We start from the raw sequence: 17,451 nt of genomic DNA on the forward strand, positions 1-17,451 counted from the left end.
ATTTGTTTTTTGAATACCCTTCAGAAAAGACAGAAGCCACTGTCTAATGATAAACGTAGCAAAAATATTTGAAGAATCTTTTATGTTTTGTTTAAATGCCACTTTACAGAAGAGGGGATTACCCTGTGAATCTCTTTTACTGCACAATAAGTTTATTTTTAAAAAATCAATGTTTTAGCAAGTCTTGACCAGGGTGTGCTGTGAGTAGGGACGTAGTAGGCGTCGGGGAATGTAACTGTGAGTTCATGGCTTCTTCACAGTCCAAAAAGAGATACTTGCACCTGACAGGGAAACAGAGAGGTTACTTTTCTTGGAAGAACTTCTTCCCTTCTCTAAATCCATAACTGATTTCTAGACACTGCAGCATGTCTTTTTCCTAGATTTCTAGCCAACCATTCTTACCAAGGGGTGGAAAAAACATGCAGTCCATTTGAACACCACCACTATAATCAATTTAATAACAAAATCAGAAAATAACATGACTGAAACTGCTTTTTTTTAGAATAGCTATTACACATAATATGAGTTTTGCAGAAGAAACCGAACAGTTATTGTGACTCTTCATTTTTATCTCAAATGCATGAATTTCAGTTACCAACATATTTTCACAAAAAAGTGAAACGACGCTTTCCACCTTGCTACCAAGTGTGTAGTTCAGGCTGTGTGTAAACAAATGCTAACCAACATAATGAAGTAAGCAGTACACACTGGATTTACATTCTCCAGATACAATCTGCTAAAATTAAGTGGATGCTGAATAATCTGACAGCAACTATAGACCTTTCTATCTATAACATTCTCATCATAGCATTAACTTGAGTTTTCTGAAGCAGTATTGAGTATATGTTCCAAGTGCTCCAGTTTGTTCAAATACATAAAAACAAATTTGGGGACTTGGAGGAATCTCTTAAAACTTAGCATTCTATCTGTGAATATACAACACTGTTAAAACGAAGGCATTCAAAAAAAAGTGGGGTTTTTTTGAGCTATTGCTTTTACTTTCAGGAAGATACTTTGGTAGACATTTCATTATTCATTTAATAAATTTTTAAGGACAGAAAGCTTTGTTTGGCACCTCACTCCCTTTGACTGTCAGCAGAGTAGGATACCTAATTCTCATTTCTATCTTAGATGATCTCATTGACAGACTCTAAATTGAAAGTTGTAGTGGAAAGGTTGACAACTTGAAGTGTTTTAAGATCAAATGGAAATACTACAAATAGATGCTGCAGATAGGGCCTCATGTCATTTAGGTTTTAGCCCCCTTATATTGGCACTGCTGAAGTCAATACAGCAATTACAGAATCACACATAATAGTTGCATTTGGAAGGGGTCTCTGGAGATCATCTAGTCCACCTGCCTTGCTCAAAGCAGGGTCAGCTAGAACAGGTCACCCAGGATGATGACCACTCAGGTTTTGAATATCTCCAAGGACTGAGACTCTTGTTTGACTACACTCAGAGTAAAAAATGGGGTTTGTTATGGCTAAGTGGAATTTCCTGTATTTCAGATTGGGCCCATTGCCCCTTGTCCTCTCAATGAGCACTACTCTGGAGCATCAGGCACTGCCTTTTTTGCTACCTCCCATCAGGTATTTACACAGATTGATTATATTCTCCATAAGCCTTCTATACTCCAGGCTGAGCAGTCCCAGCTCTCTCAGCCTTTCCTCATAGGAGAGATACTCCAAACCCTTATTCAGCTTCATGGCCCTTTGCTGGACTTGCTCCAGGATGTTCATGTCTCACTTATACTGGGGAGTCCAGGATTAGACCCAGAATTCCAGATGTGTCTCATCACATCAGAGTAAAGGGGAAGGATCACTTCCCTTGACCTGCTGAAAACACTCCTCCTCATTCAGCCCAGAAGGCTGCTGGCCTTCTTTGCTGCAAGGGTCCATATTCCGCAAAATCCATGTTCCTTTTCAGAGCCGATGAATAAGTGGCAATGCAAACCAGTGAAATTTCTTTTTTTTTTTCCCAAAATCTTAAGTGCCAAAATAAGCTGGCCCTGGGACTGCTGTATCCTATTGGCCACTTCTATGCTGCCAGAGGTGCTACAGACAGTGATTTAGGCTGAATTTTGACCCTAGCAACCTCTGTACATAAGAATATGTCTGTAAGTAGCTGGGTTATTTTGAACTTTGAATCTAGAACTGAAGTATCAATTGAATATCATTATTATAGTTCGACTACCGTGAAAAAACACAGAAGTGTACAAACATATTGTCCTGGTTTCGGCTGGGATAGAGTTGATTTCCTTCCTAGTGGCTGGTGTAGTACTGTGTTTTGGGTTTTAGTATGAGAATAATATTGACAACACGCTGATGTTTTGGCTGTTGCTGAGCGGTATTTGCTCTGGTCAAGGACTTTTTTCAGCTCCCCATGCTCTGCCAGGTGCCCAAGAAGCTGGGAGGGGACACAGCCAGGATAGTTGATCCAAACTGACCAAAGGGCTATTCCATACCATATGACGTCATGCTCAGTATATAAAGCTGGGGAAGAAGAAGGAAGGGGGGGACATTCGGAGTGATGGCGTTTGTCTTCCCAAGCAACCATTACACGTGAGGGAGCCCTGCTTTCCTGGAGGTGGCTGAACACCTGCCTGCCCATGGGAAGTAGTGAATGAATTCCTTGCTTCGCTTTGCTCGCGCGTGCGGCTTTTGCTTTCCCTATTAAACGGTCCTTATCTCAACCCACGAGTGTTCTCACTTTTACTCTTCCGATTCTCTTCCCCATCCCACCACGAGGGGGGGGGGGGGGAGTGAGTGAGCGGCTGCGTGGTGCTTAGTTGCCGTCTGGGGCTAAACCACGACACATATCAAATATTCTGGTTTCCATTCAGTTAAATCTGTTTGCTTTGAGTGTAGTTCACCCTGTTGGAAGAACTATCAAAAGTATCTTCACAGTATTTTAGTCTCACTTAATCCACTAATTTAGCTGGGCTTTCTGCATTTAGGTACACTTTACCCTTGGAGAGAAATATTTGTGTAATATACTTAGTGGAAATCTAATTTGCAATAGAAATATTCCATTTAAAGAATTGTCTAATATTTAAGTACATTTTGTATCAGTTTAAATGAATTACACAGCACAATAAGATCTAAATTTATAAATAAATGAACTCTGATTCTGCCTAAATAGTCTCAATTTCTGTATAAACGTGATTCCTTCCACAAAACAAAAGTAAGCAAGTTGTGTGTCTTGTTCTCCTGTTGATAATCTCTTTCTGCTACTTTAATAAACTGCAGTGGAACTAATCTGAAGTATACTTACTACAGTATAAGAGAATAAAACAACATCTGTTATAAAAATATCCATCACTAGCCCCATATTCTCAAAGCCTTCTGCAATCTGGTAATAAGGAGATATAAATGACTTGGCTCTGCCAATTTCTAGTTGTGCAGTCAGTGTGAAATACAGAGATTATAAAATGTTCCTCTGTCACATATTTTGGTGGTGATTGGACTATCTAGTGAAATATGGGATTTTATTCTTAGTACTTTAAGATAATAACAATAACTGTAAAACTAATATTGTTCTTTCCTATAATTGCTGCTATTCATCATATGGCTTGAGAAATTCAAGAACAAATATACACCACTTTGTTTCATTGTAGGCTCCTGGATCAAACTATCATATTATTACTGAGTCTTTCTTACTTAAAGCATGATTCAAGGAAATTATATAATAATGACTGAGTACATTTGAAGGCAAGCTCATGGAAAGAAGATCATATTAATAGTTTTATGGCTTACAGCAGTCTTTCTGCACACCCTTTGAACACAAAGACTCTGTACTGAGACTACCGGTGTTATCAGTGACACATACTCTGTAGTTAATACATTGATGTGATGTAGTGCATTGACAACTTGCTTAGGTCATTTGCATTCCACAATAGCTCTTGAAAAGTCAAAGAAAAGATACACTCAAATTTTAAAATTAAAGACGTTTTAGCAAGTGATGCTTTATAGTGGTTTGGAAGCTATGGCTTCATTATACTCAACTGGTGAGGTCACACCTAGAATACTGTGTTCAGTTTTGGGCCCCTCACTACAAGAAAGACATTGAGGTGCTGGAATGTGTCCAAAGAAGGGCAATGAAGCTGGCGAAAGGTCTAGAGAAAAAGTCTTATGAGGAGCGGCTGAGGGAACTGGGCTTGTTTAGCCTGGAGAAAAAGAGGATCCAGGAAGACCTTATCACACTCTACAACTACCTGAAAGGAGGTTGTAGAGAGGTGGATGTCGGTCTCTTCTCCCAAGTAACAAGCATCACTTGGACAAGAGGAAATGGCCTCAAGTTGTGCCAAGGCAGGTTTAGATTGGATATTAGGCAAAATTTCTTCTCCGAAAGGGTTATCAAGCACTGGAACAGGCTCCCCAGGGAAGTGGTGGAGTCACCATACCTGGAAGTATTCAAAAGACGTGTAGGTGTAGTGCTTAGAGACATGGTTTAGTGGCAGATTTGGTAGTGATAGGTTTGCGGCTGAACTCGATGATCTTAAAGGTCTTTTCCAACCTAAACAATTCTATGATTCTATGATTCCTTGCATTTGCCACTTTGGTGAAATTTGCCAGGCCTTTTATTTATGTGATTTTGCAATTGTTTACAAAGCATTAGCCAAATAATTTCTCTCTTTTTGAATAACAGGATGATTTTTTTTCCCATTTCACTACCCCATAAAATAAAATCTTATGTAATGTAAGTAAATGTGATGTTTCTTATCTTCATTAAGGTTTCAAAGCACACAATTAAGAGTGAGTGTTTGACTTTTGTGTGGGGAAAGACTGAATATATATTTTCAAGAAAAACAAATGACAGAAAACTTCAGAACCGACATTTTAAACTAAATGTATCTTTTGTGAAATTAATTAGATGACACTGTACATGTTGGATTCTTAATTAAAAAAAAAAAAACACAACCATTTAAGTTGTGTGTATATGAATATGCTTTAAGGCCCTTTTTAATACATTGAGGCAAAACTTGCAAGCTCTAATAAAACATACAAAAAATGGAGACATCTAATGACTTTGTAACATCACAGGTGGAAATAATCTAATCTAATGTATATCTCTTCAGCTGAGCTAGTCACTCTTGGTTTCCAGTGTATTGCATGGAAAGAAATAAAGCTTTGAAGGGTAGGATTTATCCTAAGATTGACATCTAAAATCATAGACTACAATCAGAGAATCATAGAAAGGTTTGGTTTGGAAGGGACCTTTAAAGATCATCTAGTCCAATCCCCCTCATGAGGTTCAACAAGGCCAAGTGAAAGATCCTGCACCTGGGCTGGGGCAACCCCCAGTATCAATACAGGCTGGGGGATGAAGGGATGGAGAGCAACCCTACAGAGAAGGACTTGGCAGTACTGGTGGATGAAAAGCTGGACATGAGCTGGCAATGTGTGCTTGCACCCCGGGCAGCCAACTGTATCCTGGGCTGTATCAAAAGAAGCGTGGCCAGCACGTCAAGGGAGGTGATTCTGCCCCTCTACTCTGCTCTGATGAGACCCCACCTGGAGTACTGCGTCCAGCTCTGGAGTCCTCAGCATGCGAAAGACATGGACCTGTCGGATCGGGTCCAGAGGAGGCCCACAAAAATGATCAGAGGGCTGGAACACCTCTCCTATGGAGAAAGGCTGAGAGAGTTGGGGTTGTTCAGCCTGGAGAAGAGAAGGCTCTGGGGAGACCTTATTGCAGCCTTTCAATACTTAAAGGGGGCTTGTAAGAAAGATGGAGAGAGGCTTTTTGGTAGGGCCTGTTGTGACAGGACAATGGGTAATGGTTTTAAGCTAAAAGAGGGTAGATTCAGACTAGATACAAGGAAGAAATTTTTTACGATGAGGGTGGTGAAACACTGGCACAGGTTGCCCAGAGAGGTGGTAGATGCCCCATCCCTGGAAACATTCAAGGTCAGGTTGGATGAGGCTCTGAGCAACCTGATCTAGTTGAAGATGTTCCTGCTCATTGCAGCAGGGGTTGGACTAGATTATCTTTAAAGGTCCCTTCCAACCCAAACAGTTCTATGATTCTGTTATTCTGATTCCTTCCTGATGACTGGGGACACCCAGTGTTGTGACAGTGAGCATAGAGAGGTGAGTAATGTGAAACACGTTTGTATTGTGATTCAACTGTATATGACAATTGCTATATTGTGCTATGTTGTGATTTCACTATCTTGCCCAAGTGACATCAAATATCTTCAAATAAGTGAATTTGGTATTAAACATTAAACCCTTCTTGCAGAGAATATCTAAAATAACCTGGTCAAAGAGTATTGGACTCCGACATGGATAAATTCTGAGAAGTTAACACATATAAAAATGGCACACGTTAATACATAAGACAGTGAAGATAATGATTTGAAGGGCTTCCTTTCAGAAAAATGGTCTCCTCAAAAGACTAAATATATGGGCTGATGTCCAGTTGATGGTTTCATATAAAAATTGATATGTTTTCCCAAAATAATTAAATTAAGAAAATTTTACTGAAAACTTAAACATATAAATATATATAACTTAAATAAGTAGTTGGGTTTTTTTATAGTAATCAGAAAATATTATATTTAATTTAAGATTCTTGAAATTGAAGTCTATTGGTGTAGGTCTACAAATATAATATATTCCAAAATGAAGAACAGTCTATTGGTATACTATTGTGATCCAATTACTTTGTTTCTGTTTATAATGAGTTTGTAGTGCCAAGTTGTAACACTCCTATCTTATTATCTTTGTTATTATCATCCTTATCTTATCTATTATCTATCTTATTATAATCTTTATTACAGTCTTGGGTGAGAAAAAAAAGAGAAAACAACTCAAGAAGATAAGTTTAATACAGTCCGGTCCTGAGGGCCTCTTTGCTATGAATCTATGCTTGAAGAGATAAGTGTATATTCTATTGTATGCAAATAAAAACACCTTTACTTGTGTTCTCTTATGAGCTTTTGACAATGTGTTAAAAGATGCCCCAGGTAATACTGAATTGTTAGCCATCCATGGTTTTTTCTGTAATCTACATAAAAAACATTTTGCTTAAAATGTGCTTACTTGGCTGTTAACTAATCGTTGCCTCACTGTTACTTTTCTGCTTTGAGATTCTCAGTTTTTCAAGTAGACTGGCAAAGAAGAAAAACAAAAATATATAAATATTTTACTTTTAAAGTGGTCTAAATAATATTCAGTTATTAAAGTTTTTCTTTATTCTACAAGAGGCACTTGAACTGTCTCTTTCTGAACAGAAAAGAAAGCTTTTCTGTCAAATATCTTCATAGTTAGCTGAATTATTGCTTTAGTTCAAATGTTAATGAATAAATTGCATTTCAAATCCTACCTTGGACATGAACAATGTGAGGGTATTTTCTATCACAATATCTTTTAATCTTCTCTGTAGCATGATATTCCATGCTAGATTTTCACACTGATAATTTTTGATGCATCAAATTCTGGTAATACAGTTGAAGGGCACCAGAAGAATACAGAAGAGGAAGATCAAACTGAAGTATGAAATTGAAATGGCTGTAGGAAAACTGACAATACATTTTTTTAATTAATGGAAATGCTATGGCGAGAAAAAGGGAGAAAAAGGTATTGGAGTGGAGTGTCTGGACCCTGATTCTGAGACCATATTTTCCTCTAAAATTCTACTGTGGCCAGTGAGCATAGAATAGAAAGAGGCAACAGTATAGTTGCCTTTAGCATACGGAACTATTTTTTGATTCTGTATTTTCCAGTCACTATATTAAACCTTAGCTCTAAGGCTTCTACTGCATTTCATAGTACTTGTGTTTCTAATACGTGTAATGGTGAAAATCAAGGAAATGGTCAGACGAGGAGGGTTATTCACAGTCCGCAGATTGAAGCTGAATGGTATGACCTCCAGTAGATAACACTGAAATGTAAACCTTACACATTATTTTAGGTCAACTGCCAGGACTGAAAAGAACAAGAAATAAGGAATTGCTTTGCAGCAGAAATCTTACTTTGCAAAACAAGTCTGTTAATTCTGGTGTGTGTCTTGGGCAATTGTCTTATTTGCTTTCCTTACCTCACAAAATACAAGAATTCTTGTTGTGGCACTAGATTAAAAAAGAGCATTCTTATTATTCTCTTGCATTTTCTACTTTATGTGATAAAACTGAGTCACAATGAATCTGCTGGGGCTGCATGGCTGCGGTAAGATATTATTTGGAAAATATGTCAGGCCTCTATGTCTTTATGCAGTGGTGTGATTATGGTGATAAGTGGAAGATGGGATAAAACTGTATTATTTCACTTATGTCTAATTTCATTCATTAAAATATCACCAAGAAGGCAGTTAGGCAGGTTGTTTCCTCTTTCTCCTCTTCAAAACATTACAAACTCACAAACTGCACATAAAATTACAGCAGCCATGCTACTATTCTGAGTTTCCTTTTTTTTGTCTAACAGCACAAGAGAAATTATCAAAAAATGACTGCCAAGTTTTTCAGTCCAAACTCCTCAGTTTCATTCAGCAAGTGTTGAAAAACAAGAAACAGAGGACTATTACATAAATTGTTCATCCTCATCATACTAGCTTTCATACAAAAGTGATTTCACCTGAGATTGTTTAGTATGTAGAGAAAAAACAAAGCTGCCACTGTTATTTAAGTCTATCAATATTTTTAAGATAATTAAAAAGAAACGTGAATGTAATTTTAGCAATGGCACTTGTGCTGATCTTTGTGTGTCAGTAAACAAAACTGCATAAGAGGAGTCATTCCCATTTTGTCTTTGCAATCCTAGTTTTTTTATTTCTTCCTTATGTGTGTGGGAAGGAAGTAAACCATTGCTCCCCAGAATTGGCTGAGAACCAAAAGGCTTTAATGAATGAATTACTGGGGAAAAAAAAAAAGTCTTAAAAAAAAGTGTCCAAATTACTTTTAAAGAACTTGACTGAAATTATGAATCAGAAAATACAACAGATATATAGGAGATCAGATGGAAAAGGCACAAAAAATTTAAAATTGAACAGAAGAAATAACTTTCGTAATGAAATTCTGAGGTCTAATATGTTAACACTTCATTAAATATTTAACTGAATGTTAAATAGGTGGCCAGTATTAGAACTAAAATTCATCCCAGCTTCAAATGTTGTGAAGAAGTGATAGCCTTTTTATACTTGCAAATAAGAATCTCAGCATGAACACAAGTTCAGAAGAATGCCAGAAGAACAACACTCCAGGGAAAAGCACTTCTTTTGTTATCTCTAAAATAAAGCTGCATTACTACAAATAAGTTAAGTGGATTTAGTTAATTTGTTACCTGCATTTAAGCAGATTAGAATTAACCTTAGCCTAATATTTATACCCTGTGATTGACTAAACCAGTTTTATCTTGTTCTGTAGTTAGTTCTAGATGCGGCAGTAAGAAGTTCATTACTTCTACATCCTCTCAGCTACACCATTTCTTTTTATTCTGTTTTCTGTGTAATCTTTTACATGCATTATTTACCATGATTACATTTCCTCTAGCATTATCCATACACACTTTCTACATATTCTGTAATGTTTTCCCCATGTGACTAAAAAAAATATATATATTTCTGATAAAATATTGTCCTCTGGTAAATACCCCTCTCTTATCTATCTTATACTTTTGATGAAGCAAAATAACTGAAATAAGATAGAAATTGTATATTCAAGTTAGCGGAGCTGCTTTTCAGTTTTATTGAGCTAAAGAGTTCAGTCTAGAATGGAGTCAAAGAAAAAAATAGTATATATACATTTTATATGACTTCTGGATTAAAGTATATCAAGCTACCTAAATAGATAATTGTGAAAACAAGTTTACAATAGTTAACACTGTATTGAATGTTTCTGTTATCATCTTCAACACTGAGATAATTTAGTACATGGTGAATGTAGAAAAGGAAAGTAATACATGATGTTTGATTTATCAAAGAAAAATCTCTGCTGCTACAGTGTAGTTCATTTTAGTACATTCTTAAAGGTATTCTTTGATTAACCTAGTACTTGTAAAAAATGTTTCACCACATTTCATGTTTTAGATTCTATCCTTTTACCTTGCATAGTGTCCATGGGCTCTGCCATTCAAAGCCTTTTGGAATCAATCAAACCAGAAAATCTCTAGAAGAGAATGTATAATTTGGTTCCTTTCAATAACCAAGGATTGGATTCAAATATTTATGAGTTCATTTCCAGGCCTCTGGTTTTATTCCTTTCAAAATGTCCTGGATCAGACATAAAAATTCTAAACGATGGCACTAGCATTCAGCTTTGATTCTTCTCCCCAGATACTCATCTTAAATCTGGAAGAAACCAGAAAGAGGACTCAAGATTAAGTTAATATTTATGAAACTGAAAAGTTTATAGCTGGTCTTATGGAGTACCTCTAAGGATGTTAAAGAAACCAAAGTGTTTAGCAGAATGTCCTATTTAACTAGGGCTTTTCTTGGTTAAATCAAGGTAGACCCAACTAAGTGATAACTCCCAGTTATAAAGCTATGATCTCAGCTTTTTCTTCAGAGAGTTTTACTCTTTGGCGTTTGAATTGCAAAGAAGCTCAGCATATCTATGTCCAAATATTGTTGTCACATTACCAGAGCAATAATAATGTGAATTCAAGTACCATTTTATATTGTTCAATACAGAAATAGACTAGAAGGTGGGAAGATATGAATTCATCAACTTCATTCCAACTCCACTTAGGTAAGTGGAGCTAAAGCTGTGTGACAGAATTGTAATCAAATCTTTTAGATAGTGAGATCAGGATTAGACCCAATACATTACAGCAGGAAATAAATGGGAGGATGGAAGCAATTAGGCTATTGGTTTGGTTTTTTGTAGGGTTTTATTTTATATGGTACACATGGGTATTTATGAGTGTATAAGCATATACATGAACTCATAAAAATTACACAGATCTAAACTTTATCTGAGAAGAATGACATTCATTTATATTTAACAGCATACTTCAGAAAGTGTACAAGCATGATGCAAATTATTAAACCTATTTGATTTAACTTCTTACTTTCCCATGCCCTTAAATAGGAAATATTATAATGAGCTAGAAGCATGTGAGACATTTGCACTAGCTATCAACATCTATAATAAAGATCATCTTTACATACAGGAAAATTGTCATTTTTTATGGTTAAAAAAAAGTGTATGTGTGTGTATATTTGTATGTCTTTATATTTTCCAGTGTTCTATATACTCTCTAAAGGTTATTTTTTCCCTGTTTAGATTAGAAGTGCATTATCTTCTAGGAGAATGTTTTAAACTCTTTGGGCCACTAGAAGGTAGACTGGTTCAGAGACTCATTTTGTCATTTTTCTGTTCAAGACAGTCAAAACTTGCTATTCTCTGCCCATGGCAGTAGAAATTAAGGAACTATTTTGTACTGAGAAACAAAAATGAGCAAACCAAAAAACCTTGCTGATACAGAGCAAGATGGAGCAAACTTTAACTTGACATTTTTCAAAATGAAAAAAGATCACAGTGTCATTGCCTCTGTACCAGATCCAATACCCTGATGATCTTTACAAGATCTGCAAAAAAGCAGTGTTGTAAAAAAACCTGCCTCCCTTATAAAACTCACCTAGAACCTGAAAAAATGTTTTTAGGCAGGCTGAATTATTCCTTAACAATAATCATTGGAGTAAAAAATGTATTTGCATCAGGGAGCAGTGAGGCCTGACTGCTTGCTAAAGGAAGGTGAGATGAGAGCCAAGGGTAACACCAGCATGTGCAGTGCCCCCACCAACAGGGCAAAGCCCTGCAGGTTCTGAGCACAGGAGGCAGAGCCAGGGGCTGGTAACAGTGTCCGTCTTAAACCCCCAACACAGCAAGGGGAGCCAACATGGCCAGGTCTAGTTCAGCTCATGGAGGTCCAGTAAGGAGAAAAAGGAGTCAAAAGGCAGGTACACCTACAATGTGTCTTAGTACAAGATGTGAATCATGCTCCTGGGCCCATAGGCATGCTGTGAGTGGGGATCCCATGTGAGGCCACTCAAGGCCAGCAAGGTCTTTTAGTGCCCTCAGTGCCCTGTAAATGTGAATATTTTGCAAATGAGCTAAAATGATCCCTTGTTGCACAAAGATATTCATCAGACAGTATTTACAGAAGTTGCCCCACTGGATAATATGGAGGTCATGATTCAAAATTGTGGTATAATAGATACAGCAGACTAAAATGATTTGACCACATAATAGAAAAAATTTATTTACTCACTGAGAAGTTTTACATTTGTGTTAAAAAAAAAAAAAAGTTGATTCATTTTGGATAATCTGTCTTTAGGCCAGGCTAGATCCAGTGTTATTTCATCTTCCCACAGTAAACATAACAGTACTTAGACATCATATCTGCAAGGGATAGAACACTGCCCTGATTGAACAAAAAGGTGATTATGTTCTGATGTCAGATGAAGATTAGCTATGTATTTGTGGCTGATCTGGCAGCACACAGGTTCAGTATGAAAGACAGTGGAAACAAAGCCCTACATATGTGGAGATTTCTCTACTTTAAACAAAATAAATAATTCTGATATGAATGTAAATTTGGATTGTAGAAAATACCTTAAATAATTGTTATTCATAATATCACAGGAATACTGCTTAGACAATATTTCAACAGAAAGCTTAAGACAATTATTTTAATGTATTTTCTCTTTACTTTCAGATCTGTGAAGATCTAATATCTCAGCACAATTTTGAATACTGGAAGTTCCAGCATCCACCATAGTGCATAGTTCTGTGTTATAGATAACAAATAGCAAATTCTGCAATAAATTCAATTTTCAGAATGACTAAATAACTCAGAGTGAGTTGTCAGTTGACTAAAGTTTTCCTTTTTGTTTTTTTTCTTTTACTTTCTCCTTTTCTATTTTTAAGTTATATTAGAAAAAGCATTTTGTCAGTGACTTTTTAATGCCTAATGACTGAAATAATCTACTAGTGCTTATGATTCTGAGATTTGTTTGTTTGTTTTTTCCTTTTAATTGCATTTAATGATATTTAATTGTAATAACACTGTGTTGGTCAATAATTTTCAACATCTGGGACCTGAGTCTTCTTGCAGCTAGAAAAAAAGCAGTATTTTATTACTCTATTCTGTTTGTATACTATCTTTTTCAGGGTTGCCATAATAATGTATGATTGTTTCTCTCACCAAGATATCATCACACATTTTAACAGATTAATTCTCACCCTACATCTTCAGGAAAAAATAAGTCCATTCCCTCTCTTTACCACATTGTATGAGTAGGAAATTGAGGTACAAATCCAATAGTAAGCCAAGGTTACATGGGAAATTTGCAGCAGAGCATTTTGCTTTTCTACTTCCTCCCTAATAAAACATGTCCTTCTTAAAGACTTGAGCAAGTGAAAAAAAAAATCACACGGCAATAAAATGAGAAATTGCTTCAGCACAGAAGAAAAATGGTAAAGTTATTAATTCAGTGACATTTCAGAATCAGTTAAATGTAAGCAAAGTACTCCATAGTTTTACATTTTTCACCTGTTCTTCTTTTAATTGTAATAATTAGTGCTTTAAACATAGTATCTGAATTTGTGTTGAGCCCTGAATTTAATTCTAGTTCTTTGTTTCCGTAGATAGTCTTAATGTAAAACTGTTACAGGTTATCAGATTTTGTACCATTTTCGGTATCTTTCTCTTCATTCAACTGACAGATGAACTTCTGTGAAGAACTATATATATGTATATATAAAAATGTTACCTTATATATTACCCTTAAACTCAGACATGTTCACCTCTTTGTACGATAGTGACATTTTACTGTTTTATTCCCGCTATTCATTGAATCAGGGATCAGAATCCACCATGTCACTCTTCTTCCTCACTGAAACCTATGGCTCATTTGTTCTGGCAAAGTGCATGTTGAGTTATCCTATGCAAAATACCAATCTTCATCTTGCTCTTCAGTTACACAGAGAACTAACATGGAGTTAGTGTGCTCCTGAGCTACGGATGAAGGGTGCCATGCCTGCCAGCTACATCTGGTGCAGAAATTAATCTGAGAAACATGTCATTACTGTGCCTATAGGATGGGGTCTTGCAAGTAAGACAGCTGCATGTTAAGAGAAATCTGTAGGTGCTGAACTGATCAACATTGACAAACAGATATGCCCCTGGCCATGCACAGAAAAGTAGCATGAACTTCCAAAGAAATGTCATAGGGGAAACTCCAGCTACCAAGTATTTCCAAGGCTAAATGGAAAGCGTGTAGGGGCTTTGAGGATCTGAAGCAGCTGCATGGCAAATCCTTTCTTATACCCCTGTAAATCCAGTTAAAGGTTGTTAGTCCAGGTAGAAGATAACTCTTCATATTCATGATGAGGCACGAATGTATAGTAATTATTATAGGTTCAGGGGTCAGGAAAGGGGCGGGGGGGGGGGAGTAGCTAATTAGCCTCCTTTAGGGCTTATAGAAGTCTTACAGGGTGGGTAGCTATCAGGGAAATATAATTTGGAAAAACAGGAGATCTTTCTCCAGTCCTCCTCACTTATCACATGATTCAACAACAAGGACTATCTAATGAGCTTTCTGATGAGACCATAGCTGTTAGAAGAGCAGTGTGACTGGGAAAGGCAGAACACTTGCAAACTGGTTTGCATACAATTCATATGAAGGCATTTTGTCTCACTTTGGACACAGTTCTTTCAATATTCAAGGCTCTGCCAGTTTAAAACATCTCACAAGTTTCCCTCATTTGCTGTCTTCATTAAAGGAAGTAAAGTTTTAGAAAATATCCATGGATCTGTATCTTGCTTACTGGCAGATTTTCTTTCAAAAGCAGGCATGAAAGACATCTGAAAATCTGACAGAAGGGACATAGGGAAAGAAAAGGGAGTTTTCCACTGGTTCATTTGCAAGTTTATACTTCCAGAAGTAGTCAAGTAAGAAAAAATTATTTCCTTTTTAAAATTATTTAAAAAAAAATATCTATTATTCACAATAACATATGTAAATGTAGGTATGTAAATACATAGGTAGAGGTGCAAACCTAACAAACTAATTTAAGCAAGAGAATGTAATGTGGTAATGTCTAAAAATAACCATATAATATCCTGAATATGTCTTCTTGATTGTTAGCAATTCAGATAACAACTATTCTATTTATTATGAAGGCGTTGTTTAGTGACACCCAAAGAGGGAAGAAATATATTCTTCACTGCTCTCAAATGGTTTCAAAATGTTAACTATGTTTTTCTCACCTACCTTTTCTGCAGGATTCCAAACTCTCTGTAATCCTGAGAAAATAAAATGTCATGTATTTTATAATATTGCACAATTGATGGAATAATTTTAAATCATTTTATTTATTTGTTTGTTTTTCTTCAGGTGAAACTTGAAGCAAAGACAAGGAAAGCTACAAAGCAGAAGCACCATTGTCTGAGTCTCCATAAAAAATGCTAGTTTGTTGCTTATTGAGCTGTTTGCCTGTCTAAAAATCTTTTCTCTTAAAACACAGTTTTAAAAAGTGTTCTATGCCTTTTCACAAGAATAAATTTGCATTTTAGTCAGTATCTCTCTTTCTGCAATCTACAGCTCCCAAGAAATAGTGCTGTTCCACAGCAGCCTCCTAATAACTACAATTATTAATACTTCAGCATGAAGCAATTCAGCACTAATATGCATGGACAACTCCCTTTGTGTCCCTGCTGTTTCATGAGCACCCCTGGGGTGCTGTCAAAGGTAGGGAGCAGGTATAAGCACTTAGCAAAAGGAAGGGACTCACACCTGTGAAAGAACACATGGAGAAGCAAGGGATCATCATCAGGATGACTATTTAGCTTTTCCATGTTAACGTGCCTGCTTCAGACAGCAGGTGCCAGACACTTTAATTCTCTTATTTGAAGCACGCAGTCATTTTGACTAAGAGGTCTTGATTTTTCCGAAAGTAATCAAGGGAGCATGGGGATTTTGTACTTTGAAATTTAAGCAGGCTAGAAAATGTAATAGAGATTATTTATCTTGGACCAAATATCTTAACAGCACTCTTGGGACTGATAGACTACACAGAAATAATATTCCTTCCAAAGTTTTTTTTCAGTTAGAATGCATTCAATGTGCCATTTCTGTGCATCTTGGAAACCAGGAAAGAATGGCGAATTGGGTTTCTTGAAACTCTCATTTGGAAATAGAATATTATATTATGCATGGGTTTATGAAATTATGATCTGGCTATAAAAGATTCAAGAATAAATCATAAAAAGGTAACTGCAGATCTCTGACGTGAGGCAAACAGTTTCATAAAGGTGGTCATTATGTAAACATTTTGGTACTGAATATTAAAGGCCTAGTTCTGCTCTTACTGAAATAAACATCATCACTGACTATATTCAGTAGGTGATGATATGTGTCCAAATGTCTTTATTTTTCATCCTTTCACAGTAAAAATGAAAGCCTTTATAGTAAGATGCTTTGTAAAAATTCACATTCTGCATGCACATTCTATAATTGTTTCTACAACATAAGAACTGGAGGCATCATGACATTTATTCACTGCTGAAAATAAGAACTAAACTCTCATGTATGAAGGGACCTTGTAAAAGATAACCTGTCCATCTGAACTAATTTTGTTACCTGGAGCAAGAAGCAACTCTTCCTGTCCCTCACATTGTCCATATACCTTGCAAAAAGAAGCTTTGTATAAAACCAGTCCTGTTTAGAGGGCTTCCCCTAACTGCACTTAAGACAAGAAACCCAGACATCTCTGCCTAGAAGAGTTGCAGTATAACAACAGATGTTAAAGGAGCAAAAACTATTAATTGTCTCAAGTACACTGTCTTTCTCAAGCTTCAAAAGATAAAAATACCAGAAAATGAAAACATATGGGAATAGAAGACCAAATACACGCTTGTGTTATTGTCCTGGTTTCAGCTGACATAGAGTTAATTTTCTTTATAGTGGCTGGTATGGGGCTATGTTTTGGATTTGTGCTGAAAACAGTGTTGATAATACAGAGATGTTTTAGTTGTTGCTGCACTAGTCAAGGACTTTTCAGCTTCCCGTGCTTTGCCAGGTGCACAAGAAGCTGGGAGGGGACACAGCCAGGACAGTTGATCCAAACTGACCAAAGGGCTATTCCATACCACATGACGTCATGCTCAGTATATAAAACTGGGGAAGAAGAAGGAAGGGGAGGATGTTCGGAGTGATGGCGTTTGTCTTCCCAAGTAACCGTTACGCGTGATGGAGCCCTGCTTTCCTGGGGATGACTGAACACCTGCCTGCCCATGGGAAGTAGTGAATGAATTCCTTGCTTTCCTTTGCTTGTGTGCGCGGCTTTTGCTTTCCCTATTAAACTGTCTTTATCTCAACCCATGAGTTTTCTTACTTTTGCTCTTCCAATTCTCTCCCCCATCCCACTGGGGGGGAGTGAGCGAGCGGCTGTGTGGTGCTTAGCTGCCGGCTGGGGCTAAACCATGACAGTTATAGAAGCAA

Source organism: Ciconia boyciana, chromosome 1 (assembly GCF_034638445.1).
Source record: "Ciconia boyciana chromosome 1, ASM3463844v1, whole genome shotgun sequence".
In the NCBI taxonomy this organism is placed as follows: domain Eukaryota; kingdom Metazoa; phylum Chordata; class Aves; order Ciconiiformes; family Ciconiidae; genus Ciconia; species Ciconia boyciana.